General features: G+C 62.3%; 1 protein-coding gene across 6 annotated transcripts in view; it reads left to right on the top strand.

Annotated features, from left to right (window-relative positions):
- Shank2 (SH3 and multiple ankyrin repeat domains 2) overlaps window positions 1–14,656 on the top strand; it is a 204,170-nt gene that overhangs the window by 156,932 nt on the left and 32,582 nt on the right. Inside the window, exon 1 of one of the 6 annotated variants that reach the window (XM_048807832.1) lies at window positions 12,379–12,529. The exons of the other annotated variants lie outside the window; for them this stretch is intronic. The gene's annotated coding sequence lies outside the window, so the exon portion shown is untranslated. Of the gene's footprint in view, window positions 1–12,378; window positions 12,530–14,656 lie in introns of those variants that run through there. 6 annotated transcript variants of the gene reach the window in all.

Raw genomic sequence — 14,656 nt, 5'->3', positions numbered from 1 at the left:
CATGAGGGGCCTGGGCCTGACGGTGGGGCTGCCCGGCCTGCAGAACCCCTCGTGGGTCTCCTGGTCTCTGGCTGCCCAACCCGTGGGAGGGCCTCTGGCGGACGCCCCATCAATGGCTCCTGAAGCCGCTGGGGGCCTGACTCCGCGACCTGAGGCCAAGGAGCCCAGAGCTCCGCCAGCAGGGCCACACCCTGCCTCTGCCCATGGTCCCCGTGGGGGTCAGCTTTCTGTCACTAACAAGTCCTCAGGTGGTCTGCTCTTGAGACACAAGGACACTGGACGCGGGGTTTCTGTCCACACCGTGGGCCCTGGTGCTGCGGGCCGTGGCAGCTTGTCACGCGGGGTGTCCCACTGACAGAGCCCCCAGCCCATGGTCAGACACAAAAGGGCAAAGAGGAAGGGAAGGGCTGGGCCCCGCCATCCCCTCAAGGGCACGCGCCAGGCTGGCTGCCGCCACCAGGCCCCACTTACAAAGGCAAGTGCCACCTCCCCTCCCCCAATCATGCCACGGGCTGGGGACCGGGCCTTCAGTTCAGGCCCGTGGGAACCCCTGGGTCATCATGGCAGGGAGGCGTGAGCTGCCCCAGGCTGCCACGAGGTGACCACAGAGGGTCACTGAGAAGCAGAAGAGGGTTCTCCAAGTCCTGGAGCCAGAGGTCCGCGGTCAGCTCAGCTGGCTGACGTCCAGGCGGGGAGGGCCGGCTCCCTGCAGAGGCCCAGGGAGCTCCCGCCTGCCTCCCCAGCTTGGGGGGCAGCTGACCCTCAGTGTGTGGCCGCCTCTCTCCACCACCTGGTCCTCGTGGGCTCCCGTGGGCCTCCTCTACCCCAGGAAGACGTCCGTCTGGGTACAGAACGCGGCAGGCCAGGGCGTCTCAGGTCGCTGCCTCGACTTGCAGGTATTTGCAGAGTCTTTTCCAAGTAAAGCCGCCCCGCCCCCTCCCGGCTCCAGGAGACAGGCCTGGGTCCTCCGCTGACCACAGCCTGGGCGCCTCCTTCCTCAGCCTCCCAGGCCTGGACTCAGTGGGCCGCAAGGGAGGGATTCTGCAGGGCTTGGAGGTTTGGGTGGACAGAAGCCCTGGCGCCTGCGACCGTCCTCGCCTGGCCCCTTGGACCACCCGGCTCTGTTCCCCCTCCGTGGTCCCTCTCGTGTCCATTCAGCTGTCACTTTGTCTGCCCTGGGACTTGTCCCCTCCCTCCCACCACCCACAGGACCGTCCACGCTCTCCGCCCGGCTCCAGGCCCAGCATGGCTCTGCCGTGGGCACTCGCTGCCTGTGCCTGAGTTTCCCACACTGCGCAGCTGGCTGCCCTCACCCCGAGCCTCGCCTTCCACCCTCCTCCTGGCCAGGCCACCCTTTGGGTCTCCGTGGTCTCCATCCCCTCCTCTGGCTGCTGACCCCCAGCACGCCTTGGCTGCACACCCCGGCTGCCGCCCCGGTCCCAGGCCGTGAGCCGTCCCTCGGGCTGGACTCACGCAGCGGCTGACTTTGGCGTGATATGCCGTGCTCAGGTATGCACAGACGCCCTGGCTAGTAGCACCTGTTCCCTACTGGTCCTGGCAGGCAGGTATCCCCTCCTGGCCAGCCTCCCTGAAAAGCTGGGGTTTATTGGCAATTGATCCCTCTGTGCTGGATAACAAGTTCATCAATTGGGGCCTGGCTTCCACTTTAAAGATAACCTAAGTAAACAGTGACTTTTCAAAAAAAATCACAGGTTAGTTCATCCTTAAATTCGGAAGATAAAAGGTGAAGGCAGCAGTTCAACAAGTCAAAGATTTAACAGCTGAAACCCCTTGGCTGTTACTTGACTGTCACAAATGGCTGCTGAAGGTCCAGCCTTTGCAATCACATCCCTGGCAAGAAGCCCACAGGAAGTAACAGGTTGGCACCAGAATCAGAAAAGCCACTCTTCACTGGACATTCTCAGCAGCGTGACTTGTGCATCTTGCTGGCTTGAACTGTGTCACATGGACTCTTGGAGCATGGCTAGCCCTGTGTCCCTAGAGCTCCGGTGCTCAGGGGTGCCCAGGGAAAGCAGAGAGGACAGATCAGCCACACTCCAGCCTCATGGATGCTCCCTTCCCAGGGGGCACAGGGCCTCCCACATGCCCTGCTCTGGCCTGGCCCTGGCCATTCTGCAGGGCACCACAGGCCTGGGCCTCGGCTCACCAGTCCCCAGGATAGGAACCAGCCCTGGCAGGGCTCCCGTCCACTGTGTCCATCTGGGTCCAAACACATGGGGTGGGGCTCAGACTGGCTGTCCTGCCCTCAGATGCCCGGGAGGCCGCGGCTCAGCTCCGAGGACACCCGGCCCCCTGCGCCCGCGGCAGGGCCGCCCCAGCCCCCAGAGCAGCCCACACACTGACGCAGCTCGGGCTTAATTTAGACCAAGCCTCGTGCTCAGCTCAGTCCAGCGTCCTGCACGTAAGGAGAGACGCACAGGAGCCCAGCCTGCCTGCCCCTCACAGCTGCCCACTTCCGGCCACGTGGAAAGGCTCCGCGTGAGGCAGCGGGGCCAAGGGGGCTCCCGCTGACCCCTAGCAGGTGGGGGTGTGCTGAGCCAGGGCGAGGCGGTGGGCTGGCCTGCGGGATGCCCCAGGGCCCCTCTGACGTGCAGCCTTGGTGGGCAGTGTCCACTCTGTCCACACCCCACCCTCGGGTCCCTGGTCAGCACATTGCCCCGGCTCACCTGGGCCTGCCCAGGGCTCCCCTGGCTGGCCGCCATCCTGCTGCACGGCGCACCCCACAAAGCACCCGGCACGGGGGGACAGACGGTGGGTGGACCAGGGAGGGAGCAGGGTGATGGTGGACGGCACCTCCCCTGGCTGTGAGCATGGCCATGTGTGCCTCCCGGTCAGCTCTGACCTGGGCAGGGAGCAAGGTGGCAGCAGGGACCCTGCTCAGATACGGGGCCCCAAACCCCGTCACTGCTCCCAGCCAGAGGAGCCGTCCACCTGCATCCTGCCCCCACCCTGTGCAGGGCCCAGCCCAGCTCCCCTTTCATGGGGGGCTTTGGTCAGTGGAACTTGGCGGCGCTGGCCTGGTGGACTTGACTTCTCTCTGTTGGTCCCGAGTGGCTCCGCGGCCTGAAGCTCACCTCGGGAGGCGGACAGTAGGGTCAAGACCCTCGCTGGCCAGTGTTCTTGGGAATGTCTGGGGGTCACCAGGACCGTTGGGCTGCAGGAGACTGTGACTTATAGGAAGGGACACTTTGCCAAAGCAGAGCTGCCTGTTTGTGACTTGCAGGGGCCTGGGGACTTGGTCATTCCTTGGCCCGTGGACAGCTGCCTGTCCAGGTGAAGAGCGAGTTCGGAGCCGGGTGCGGATGGCGGCCGCGGCTCTGCGAATGGGCCTTTGCAGCTGGCCGACCGCTGGGGTGACTTCCACACCCCCTGTCACCTCCGTTAAACATACAGACACGGAGAAAAGCCGTGGAAGCAGGTGGCCGAGGACGGGGAGATGCACGTGGCTCAGCACAGGGTCGCCGAGAGTGGGCGCCGGGTCGCGGGGCGGCGGCGTGGTCTGCAGCCGGGCTGGGTTCTGAGCGATTCTGAGCCAGAACAGGGACACTGCGTTTCTGAATTGGAGCCGTGACAGAGGCCTTAAGGACAGGGCGGTGGGACTCGTGGGGAGACACGGTGACGCGCCCTCCTGCCTTCCGATTCCTGCGCGCTCTCCTCACCCCAAAGGAAGCCCGTCCTGTCGGGTCTCTCCCCCTCCCGACCCCAGGGACCACCATCTGGACATGTCCTGGATCCGCCTGCTCTGGCCCTCCCGTGGTCTCCTGTGACCCCGTCCCCTCCTCACGCCCTCCATGGCCGCTGGCAGCGCCTTCCTTCACGGTGCAGACGGGCCACGTGCGCTCCGGGCTGTTCCCATGGTTTGGCAGTTGTGACGTCACGAAGCCGCTTCAGAAAACATTCAGAGTCCGTCCGAATTCAAATCAGAGAGCTTTGTGGACCTGGCCAGGACTGTCCCCCACCTGTAGAGGCTGAAGCTCTGTGCAGGACAGCCTTTCCTGGCCTGGGTCTTGGGAATTTCAGGAGGAAAACCGCAGCTTGGGGACTTTCCTTAGCGTCATGCAAGCGAGCCAGTCACAGCAGCCAGGACGGCGGTCAGCACGGCGCCTCAGACAGCCGCATCTGGGGTCTGAGAAGGGCCCCGACAGCCGTCTCCTGGGCTCGTGGCTAGCGGGGGCGAGAATCCACTCCCGAGCCTTGGGTCACACGACTACCGTGTCCTGGGTTGGGTACAAAGTACAGAAAGCAGTACAGGATCAGGACCCAGGAACAGCCTGTGACAGTGTTTACAGAAGGCAGCCAACGAGTCTCGGGCCTCTGTGGCCCCTCTTGCCCACGGTCGTCCTCTCGCCAAATCTCATTCTACGGTCGGTGCCGTTGCTACCTGTCACTGTGGCCTGCACGCTGGCTGACTGCGTTGATCAGGTCACACCATGACACAGTGTCCTACTGCCGTCCACACCTGCATGGAGGCCCGTGGGGGGCTGCGGGTCTCAGGTTTGGGGAGCCCTCCTATCTGCAGTGGCTCTTCCTGGCTGGCGAACGCAGGGGCCTCCTCCAGGGAGACGCAGCAGACCCGCCGTCCTGCCCACAGACTCGGGCCTCTCTGGCAGGCCACTCTGCTAGCTGAGGAGACCTTGTGCAGACGGGAAGAGGCCCCCTGGGCAGCCGCGGAGGCCGGCACCACTCCCAGCGCCCGCGGTGAGCAGCCCACACAGCTGTGCAGGGCAGCCCTGCTACCAGCAACCAGAAGTGGTCCATTGGCACGGGGGGCCCTGCCCAGTGCAGCTGGCACTCCTGAGAGCAGGCGCCCCGCACAAGTGTCGCCTCCTCTCTCCTTGGGCAGACCCACTTCGCCCCCGCCCAGGCACCCTGTGGAGGATAACGCTCCACCCGCGAGAGGACAGGAGCACGGGGCCTGGTGAGCCAGCAGGTGCCTGGGCCTTGCTGGGAGCTCCGTGTGGGCTCCGAGGCTGACCCCATGCCCGACCCTGTGCCCAGAGCTGGGGGCGGGAGGGCCACAGGCCCCTGCAGCACTGCATGGGCCCCGCCTCCTCCTCAGGAGCTGCCAGCTAGTGACTGAGCACGAGTGGCGGCCAGCCGCCATGGGACAGGCAGAGCGCAGGACTTCCTCAGGCCCCCGGGCTGTGCTGCCCCCTTCCTGCAGCCCAGAGCAGGAAGCAAAGTGCCCGGCCCATGGCGGGGAAGGGGTGCTCCCCCGGGACTTAGCCCATGTGTGTCCTGGACAGTCCTGACCCTCCACCCCTTTCAAGGGCAGTGTCCATGCACAGGCGGTCATTCTGAGCACGGCAGGAGGACCACCGCCCGCAATGTCCTCGTCCCTTGACAGGCCTCGTGAATGTCTCTGGGGCCCCAAGGACTGGCCATGGCCTCTGCTCCTTTCCCGACTGCGGAGGGGAGGCCCCTCGCAGTCCTGGCTGGTCTCGCGCCGTGGGGAGGGGTCCTTTCTGGGTGGCGGCCTCCCTGGGGACGAGCAGGGTGAGTACAACGCACAGGAACTGAAGTCCCTTCAGGACGCGCCATGGGACCGGCTCTCCCGTCGGGTGGCCGCAGGGCAGCCAGAGTCGCGGAGGCGTTTCCAGAAGGCCGAGGGGAGCCCTGTGGAGTGTCCAGCCCTGAGGGGAAGTGACGGGTCACCCCGCCCAGGGCCTGCCCCAGCCCAGCTCGGAACCAGCCTGAGTTGGGCCGGGACCAGAGGAGGAAGGCAGGGCAGGGGTGCGGGCGCTGGCCGGCTGCTCAGGAGGCCTCCTGCCTGCTCTCAGCAGGAGAGACCGAGGCTCTGGGTCACCCTCCTGGGGAAGGGGCCAGAGCCCAGCTAAGCCCTGAGGGCCCCCCGCCCAGCCAGAAGGACCCCCAACGGCCAGCGCTGCTGCATCCCCCACGTCGCGCTCAGCAGCCCCCGCCTGCCGAGACCCCTGGGGGGCAGGTGGGCCGTGGGCACCCCCTTCCTCGTCTTTGTGGCCTCCATCAGTGTCCACCTCCACACTGTCCCGAGGCAGGGCTGCTCCGGTTTCCCCTTGGGAGAGAGGAGATGTCCCCGGCTTCCTCTCACTTGAACCCCTCTGTACATGGGGGGCACCAGCCACCTCTTCGTAGAGTACTTGTGGGGACTCAGTGACCACCGTGAGGTCCTTGGCACAGGGACAGCCATGGCAGGGGCCCAGCTCCTGCTGGCCCTTGATGTCGCACTGCCCATCACACTCAGGCATGGCTAGGCCCTCCGGCTTCCTGGGTGCCACCCTGGGCCTAGCCCTCCCCCGGCCTCACGCGCCACCCAGCGCAGCCGTGCTCAGCAGGCAGAGTGACAGAGAGCCTGGGGACAGGGGAGGCTCCGTCCAGGGCTGGTTGGCCCCTTGCTCTGGCCTGGGCGAGGTGGGCGTCGCGGCAGGAACGTGTGGTCGGCGAGGCTGTCCCCTCATGGCAGCTGGGAGCCGAGAGAGAGGGAAAGGCCAGGTCCCAAGATGCCCTGAGGCCAGCCGCAGCGTCCAGCAGCACCAGGGGGGACCAGTCCTTCACACTGAAGATCCAAGTCTCCACGGACGGGAGGAGGCACGGCTTCCGGCAGTGAGGGACAGGTTCCCTGGCAGTCACCCGGGCTCTCTGGGGCAGCCTCTGTGTGACACTCCTCCGGTGCTTGGGTCTGAAATGACAGGGACAAGGCAGCTGCCGAGGGGCCGTCTGCACATGCTCCGCGGGCCAAGAGCTCTGCTCTCGCAGGACAAGAGGCTGCCGTGGGGGGCTGCCAGGCCACCGCACAGGAGGAGGGACGCTGCTCCAGGGCGCAGGTGGCCTCTGAGGAGGGCGAGCCCCAGGCTGGGCGGGCTCCGGTGGGTGCTGGTCTCAGGCGGCCCTGTGTCTAGGGAGAGGAGCGGGAGCAAGTCCCGTCTGCACACAGCCCTGACCCCGGGCTCAGCCCGGTGCCCCAGCCCCTGAGTTTGCCTTTGTCTGCAAGAAAGCTGCCGGGTGGATGCCAGGAGCGCCAGCCCCGTGACCAGGCCCAGGCCAGGCTGCAGGCCGAGGTGTGAGGACAGGCTCCTGAGGCCCGAGGGACAGGCTGCACGGCCAGCCCGAGCAAGCCCAGGGACAGGCCTGGTACTGCGCGCCTGCCTTGCTGCAGGAACAGAGAGAGCGGCCACCCCTCTGGCCTGCGCCGGGGCTGCAGGTGCCCCAGCCCAAGCTCAAGCCTTCCAGCCCTGGGGGGGCTCCTTAAGGATGTGGCCTGAAGCAGGCCTGGAGGGAGTGCCTGAGTGAAGGGGCCGCCTGTGGTGGCTCCTGGATAGGGCAACGGTAGTCACCAAGTGAGGAGCCGCAGCCTCAGGCCAGCAGTGCTGGGTGGCTGCTGAGGCCCAGGCCTCAGGCTCTCCCCGGCCACTCTTCTCACCACCCCCCATAGCCGTGACCTCTAGGGCCTGCAGGGCGGGATGTCCGTGTGAGCGGGCTGGGCGAGGCCCTGGGTGGAGCTGGTGGCCCCGGGCTTCAGAGGCCCAGCCGCAGCCTGCAGCCCTCAGGCCGGCAGAGAGGCTCTCGACAGCTTTCTCATCAAACCAGGCTTTGAATGAAACTCAACGGGAGATGAGCTGAGACTCAAATCTGGCCCCCGTCCTGTACAAGGGAGGCCGGAAGGGAGCCTGCCCGGGGAGGACCCAGCCCCGGCCCCCACCCAGGGCACTGCCCTTTGTGACTTTCCAGAAATGAGTGCCCTCGGGAGGTTTCATGAGAGCTGCGCAGTCAGACATCGGCCCCAGTCAGGAGGCTGGGGAGAGAGGACGGCTCCAGGCCAGGCTTGGCGGCGCAGAGAGCCCCGTCCCAAAAGGAGATGTAAGGCCAGGACGCAGCTCAGTGGGAGCCCGTGTGCCCAGAGGCACAGGCCTGGCTCCGTCCCAGCACCTCCAAAGAAAAGAGCTCTTGGCCTGAGCCTCCCCAGAGCCCCTCAGGCAGCAGGAAGCCATCTCTGAGGAGGCCCAGGCTGCAGAGGCAGCACAAAACAGAGGCCGTGGCAGCACGGACCCCTGCTGGCAAGCCCAGGAGGCTGCAGCTCCTGGAGCCAGGTGCCCCCAGGGACAGGCAGCTGAGCCAGGCGCCATGGCTGTCGGGAATCCAGGCCAGAAGCACTAGAGCCAGCAGCCCACGCAGGCCATGGAACCTCGAGACCACTGAGGAAATCGGAGGGCGCGCTCCACGTGGCCACTCTGTTCAGCTGTTTGTGAGATCCGCCAGCAGGAGCCCGGCTGGGTGCCCAGGCTCAGCCCCAGGGAGGGCACGTGGCAGCAGTCAGGGGAGCAGCCTCACGGGGGCCGCGTCTCCATCTCCAGGATGTGTTGTTACGTGGGAAGGCGAGCGAGAGGGAGTGTGACCAGCAGCTGCTCGGTCACAGGGAGGCGGGGGGGGCCGGGGGGGGGTCATGTAGGCATGTTCACACACCACGGCACACACGTGTCACATGCACACACGGCACACACGTGCTCACAGGCACACATAAATATTTGGTGCTTTCTTCTTTTTAATGTAAGAATAATCCTACAAAACGTCTTGCTCACTGTTCCCTGGGGTGAGCAAGGTGTACAAGAAGAGAAGCCCCCTCATGGCAGCCAGGAGCCCAGAGAGAGGACAAACTGGTTTTTAGATTTGATTTTGAAATTGGGTAAATATTTCATGTAATTCCAAAATGCAGTTAATCAAAACCATTTTTAAATCTCTAAAATCCAAAACAAAATAATATAAATGAATACAACTGCAGACGGAGTTAGTGGCACTTTATGGAGACACCATTCCTGGGGACAGTCTGTGCCTCACTGCAGACCACAGGGACGCCGGCTGTTTCAGCAGTGCTCATCGAGCTCGGGGGGGTGTTGAAGCTGAGCTGGGAGCTCATGACAGGCTGGTGGGTGAGTGACAGATGACAGGCCGGGCCAGACATGCAGCCATCAGGAACCTAGATTCTCAGCCAAGAGAAAGAGCCCCCCGCGTGCAGCCCCGGCCACGCTGAGCAGCTGACGTGCAGTGCACTGGCGAAGGGCCTGGAGCGGGTGTCGCACACAGAGCGAGGGCCACAGGAAGTTCCCAGGAAGCGAGGCGCAGAGGCTGCCCCGACTGGAGCGTGTGAGAGAACAGGGACAGGCAGGCAGGCCGAGGTCCCGATCCCTAACCCCAAGCCCAGAATGACCCCTAGTGTGAAGCTTCAGACCTTGTTGTGGGAAGCAGACGGGTGAGAAGCAGCACCAGCCCTGGAGGGCAGGAGACCCGGGCCCCAGAACGGAGCCACATCCTGAGCCTGACCCCAGTTCCTCACCACATTCATAGGTTATTGGTGTCATCTACCCTTGGGGCTTTTTTCCTCTTTTAAAAACATTTCCTGATCCTCGGGGTGAAGGCCCGTGCGGGGTCCCCAACATAAAGCGCCTCACAGAAACGGGAAGGAGGGCCCTGTTCCCAGGCGTCTCTTCAATCCCGAGTGTGTCTAGATGTCAATCGGGCAGCCAGACCCGCAGGGCAGTTACCTACAACCCAAAAGGCAGGCCCTGATACCAAGTGCCGTGCAGGCCCCCAGGCCTGCTGCTGCCGCTGCTGCTGCTGATGCTTTTATTATTATTATTATTTTTTGTAACCAGGGATTGAACCCCGGGCCCTCGGCCTGAGCCCCATCCCAGCCCTTTCCTGTATTTTACTTACAGACGGGGTCTCGCTGAGTTGCTTAGGGCCTCCCTAAGTTGCTGAGGCTAGGTTTAAACTTGAGATCCTCCTGCCTCAGCCTCCCGACCACTGGATTACAGGTGACATTTTTATAGTGTCACCTCACAGCCAGGTCTGGTCTGGTATCACAGCTGGAGCCCCCACACCGTGGGGCGTGGTGAGCACTCACGGGCAGGCCGTGTGCAGGTGCACGTGGAACATGAGGCGGCTCCCCCCTGAGGCTCTCCCACATGGGAAAACATGGCCCTGTCTGGGAAAACCCAGATCCAAAGCACTCCTGGTCCCAGGCACCGCTGGCCAAGACCAAGGATGGCCTCTGGTGGCCTGGAGCTCCCGGGGAGCTGGGGGAAGCAGTCGGCTCACAGGGCCACCGCGACGCAGGGGCCCAAGCTGCTCACAGGTGCCCGAGGGTGGGCTGCCACACGACTCCCTCCACAGAGCGCAGGAGAGCGGTGAGAGTGGAGGGGCCCGGCAAACAGGCCCCAGGGCCCGGTGACCAAGGCCACCGCCCACCACCAGAGTCAGGTGATAGCGGGCACCCGAAGGTGATGAGAAGGGCTTCACCCGTGTCCCCCACCAAGCCCGCGCCCTGCCTAACCAAGAGGAAACGCAGTCCCTGCTGGAAGTAGTCTACAAAAGACCTGACCATCAGGGTCACCAGAACCAAAGATGAAGTGTCCACCCAGCCAAGAGGACCCTGACGAGATCTGATACCAAGTGCTATGTAGTGCCCTGAACCTGGGGTCGGGTGGAGATGAGCCTCTCCAGGTGTATGTGGGCCCAGGGAGTGACGTGGCGTTTGGGTCATTAACGACCACTGCACCACAATCACGCACAGGAGGTCAGCAGTGGACGGAGTGGACTCCATCTCCCCGGGGGCTCACAGCGTGGCCTGTTTAGACACAAAGGACACTGATCGAGCTCTGGGACTTAACAGATGTGCTTTCCAAACACCCCAGGCTCACAGACCAGGTGCATCTTAAAGAACTGGTTGCTCTGAAGGGACCCGCTCCCTAACCTGAAAACCCGTGAATGGAGGAAGCAGACCTCCCTCTGCCTTCCCACAGACTGTCCCCGCGGGCGGCCGGGGAGTTCTAGAGGTCAGTTTCTCTTCAAAATCGGTTCCGACCGGGCTGGGGCTGAGTGGCAGTGCTTGACTTGCACGTGCAAGGCCCTGGGTCCAATCCTCAGCACCACGTAAAAAAAACAAATAAAGAGATGGTGTCCATGACAACTAACAAAGTACTTAAAAAAAGTGTTCCAACTGAGGGTGGAGGAGGAGAGAACCCGGCTCCCACACGTGGCAGCCCCGGAGAGGAGGGGTCCCAGGACCCCACGGCCCACACTGGCCAGGCATCTGGCTGGCGGCACCAGGGCCACTCACAAGTCAGACCACCACAGAGAGACCCAGCCAGACCTTGGGGCTCCCCACGCGGCTGCACACAGCGCGGGAGCCTCACACCTGCGGGGGCCACGCCCCCACCATGGCTGAGGTGAGCCCGGAGGGCCCAGGGAGGTGGTGACTGCATGTCCCCAACTAAGGCGCAGCCGGAGGCAGAGGAAGGGAGCCCAGAGGAGGAGGAGGGCATGCTGGCCAGAGGCAAAGGGGGTCTCCGTCAGCCGCCACTCAGATGACCAGCTGTGAACTCAGGACAGAATGTGACGGGCCTGGTGTGAAGAGTCAAGGGCTCTTCTCAGGATGACAGAGGTGCTGTGTTTACGTTCGTGAGCCTGCCTTCTCACAAAGATCATGCTGCGTCGCCGGACACGGGTCACGCCTGCAGTCCCGGGCGGGAGGCTAAGGCAGGAGGATCAGGTTTAAGGCCAGCCTCAGCAATTTGGCAAGACCACTGTCTCAAAATAAAAAATAAAAAGGGCTGGGAACGTGGCTCAGTGGTGGAGCCCCTGGGTTCAGTGTCTGGACCCAAAAACAACCCCAGAAAGTGTTGAGCTGCTTCAGGTTCCCAGTGAGACCCCGGGCGACGTTCCACGGGGGCAGGGGGAGGCCCTGGGACCAGTGGCTTTGGACTTGTGATCCTCCTGCCTTGGCCTCCCAAAATGCAGGCGTCACAGGTGGCCACCACTGTGGCTGTGTTTATTCTGTAAGCGGAAGCTGCTCATGGACATAGTCCAGCCTGTCCACGTCCTTTGAGGGTTGTGTGCCTGCGCTGTGTCCGGATGTCTGGATACTCGGAGTCGCGCAGACCTGCTGCTGCGTGGTCGGCAGGTTTACAGTCCCACGGTTCACTGGGACTCCACTCATTTGTTGATTCTAGGAGAGGCTTCGGGTCTGTGTCCAGGTCCACAGTCGGCGGGGGGCCCAGCTCTTCCTGCTACGTGTGTCGAAGGCTGTCCTTACACACAGAGCGGCGCTGCGGTGCCAAGGGCAGGTGGCCATTTCCACGTGGCCTCCTTATGGTCCTCTGTTCCATCTCGTTGGTCCAGTGGGTCTCTGCCGGTACCTGGCCTTGGTTACTGACGCCTGACAGCAGGTCTTGGAGTCTTGTGGCCCCAGCTGGGGACTTTCTCCTCCTTCGTATCATGTTTCTTACTTGGGATCTTTTAGCCCAATCAGTTTCTCAGTTTCACTATACTGAGAAATACTGCCGCCACGGAAGTCAGACTTAGAGATGGGGGGGGGGGACACCCGGTGAATTGACAGGAAAGGGCTGGTGCACAGGAACACGGCAAGGACAAGGGGAGGGCTGGGTGCTACCAAGCCCGTGGGCTGAGGTCAAGGAAGGCGCTGCGACCTGTGCAGAGGACCACCCCAGCCCGGGAGTTAAGGACGTCACAGCAGGTGTGAGACCTCTGAGAGGCGACTAAAGGAGAAATCGTTGAGATCTCTCAGAGAGAAGGAAAGGGTGGGAAATGGAAGGGCACCTTCGAAAACAAAGGACGGCCCCAGAAGGCCTAGGGTGACCGCGAGGAGCCTCAGGGAGAGCAGGAGGCGGAGGCGCTAGAGGAGCAACTGGGGACCCTCTTGGAGCTGAGGGACAGGTTGTCTGGGTGACGGCCACACCAGGCTCGGGGGAGCTCCAGGGACCCTGCAGCGTGGGCTCTTACGAGTCAGCAGATCCCACGCTGGAGCCGGGAGTCCCAGGCACAGGACCAAGGTGACCGCCTTCAGGCCCTCGGGCAGTCCTGGCAGTGAGCTCAGGGAGCGCAGCCTCCAGTGTCCCGAAGAGCGCGTGCGCCTGCTAGATGTGCCCGGCCCCGGGTCCTGCCCTCCTCTTTCCTTCTTTGCGGTTGGCTCCCTTCGGCCCAGGCTCTGCTAGGTGTGGACATCATGTGACGGTCACGTCCCCCTTCTGAATTCCCTCTTGCCATCATGAAACGTCACTCTGCTCTTCTGGTGCTCCCCCTTCCAAGGCTCCGTGGGGCACTCCAGCGAGGTGGCTGCTCTCGCCGTACCGTCGGTCTCCTAGAATGGCCAGCCCAGTGGGGGGTCGCTGATGATTTGTGGTGTGGCCATCGGACACTCTAACCCCCAGGTATATGTCAATGTCACCCAAAAGGAACACCCTGGACCCCAGCAGCTGTCCCGGCCCTGCACCGCACTCTGTGGCCCTTGTGAACTCTGGGCAGGCTTTCACAGGGACACGTGCCATCGGCACTCTTGGGGACATGCCAATGGATCTCTGGGTTGTAGAGTGACCTTGTATTTAAATTGAGACGAACGCGCCCAAGTGCTGCTCTAGTGGCGGAAGGGACGGGGTTGCAGCTGACATCCACCCACCAGGGCCCGTCTCCCTTTGTACCCTTTCAGCCCCTCGGGGCTTTGGGAAGCGCGGAGACGGCACACTCGGTCTTTCCGATCCACCCCGTGTGGTGCTTATCCCTGGAGTCTTACCCACTGACACCTGATCTAACCCATGCTGTCCATCCACGCTTACCGGTCAGTTTCCAGACTGTCTGCTTCCCCTGCCGCCTTGGTTGCTGTCCCAGGCTGTTGTGACCTACCCATGGGCTCTCGCGTGTCCTCCACACCTCCTGGTGCTGGCCTAGGGTCACAGCCTTAGCTTCTTGGTCTGAGTGGACTTCACATAGGATCCGCACCTGGACACGTGGTGCGCCCGCTGTGCCTCTGCCCGCCCGCGACTCCCCCAAGACCGTGCTGCTAATCTGCGTCCCTCACGTCTCTTTTGAACTAAGAGGGAAAACGGGCTCCTGTGTCCTCGGGTTCACCAGCTCCGACGGCCCCCACGACCTCGCCCCACAGACCCTCCTCTGCCTGCTCTCTGGTCAAATCTGTTGGTAACAAATAGCTTTGTTTTTTATTTGCCTATAAAGGTCTTAGCTTTGCCTTCGTTCTTTTAAAATATTTCCACCAGGTACAGGAAGTTCTTTCCGTCCCAGGTTTTAAGGGTGGCCCACCCACCGTCCTCTGGCCTGCAGAGTTTCAGGTGTGAAGTCTCGCAAGCTGGGCCCTCTTCTCTGACTGCTTGAGCGTCTCCCCCTTGCCTGGGCTCTTAGCAAAACGTGGCCCTCTGGGGTTCTTTCCTGGTTGGGATTCACTGTTTTGAATCTATAAATTAATGTTCCTCGCCTGCCTGGGAAGCTTTTGCCCAAAATATTTTTTCTGATTCATTTTCTCTCTCCTCTACGACTCTAACTTCCCCCCTTCTAGGGCTCTACCCCTATGTTACCCTTGGATATCGCTCCCTAAGTCATAAGAATCTGTTCACTCTTTTAAAAACCTGTTCTCCTCTCGTCTTCAGAGTGGACAGGTTCTGTTGGTGGATCACTGGCTCCTAACTCTTTCATATCTATTCTGCTTTTAAGCCCATCCAGAGCATTTTTTAAATTTCAGATATTTCTTACTTTTAATGCTTTCAGCTAGTTCTCTCCATTTTATTTCTCAAAAATCCCTATCTTTTATTCATTATAAGTATGTTCTCCTTTATGTAATTTAGTATTGTGATAA

The sequence above is a fragment of the Marmota marmota genome, unplaced genomic scaffold (genome assembly GCF_001458135.2).
Source record: "Marmota marmota marmota unplaced genomic scaffold, marMar, whole genome shotgun sequence".
Taxonomy (NCBI): domain Eukaryota; kingdom Metazoa; phylum Chordata; class Mammalia; order Rodentia; family Sciuridae; genus Marmota; species Marmota marmota.
This window is presented reverse-complemented; position numbering and strand designations above follow the sequence as displayed.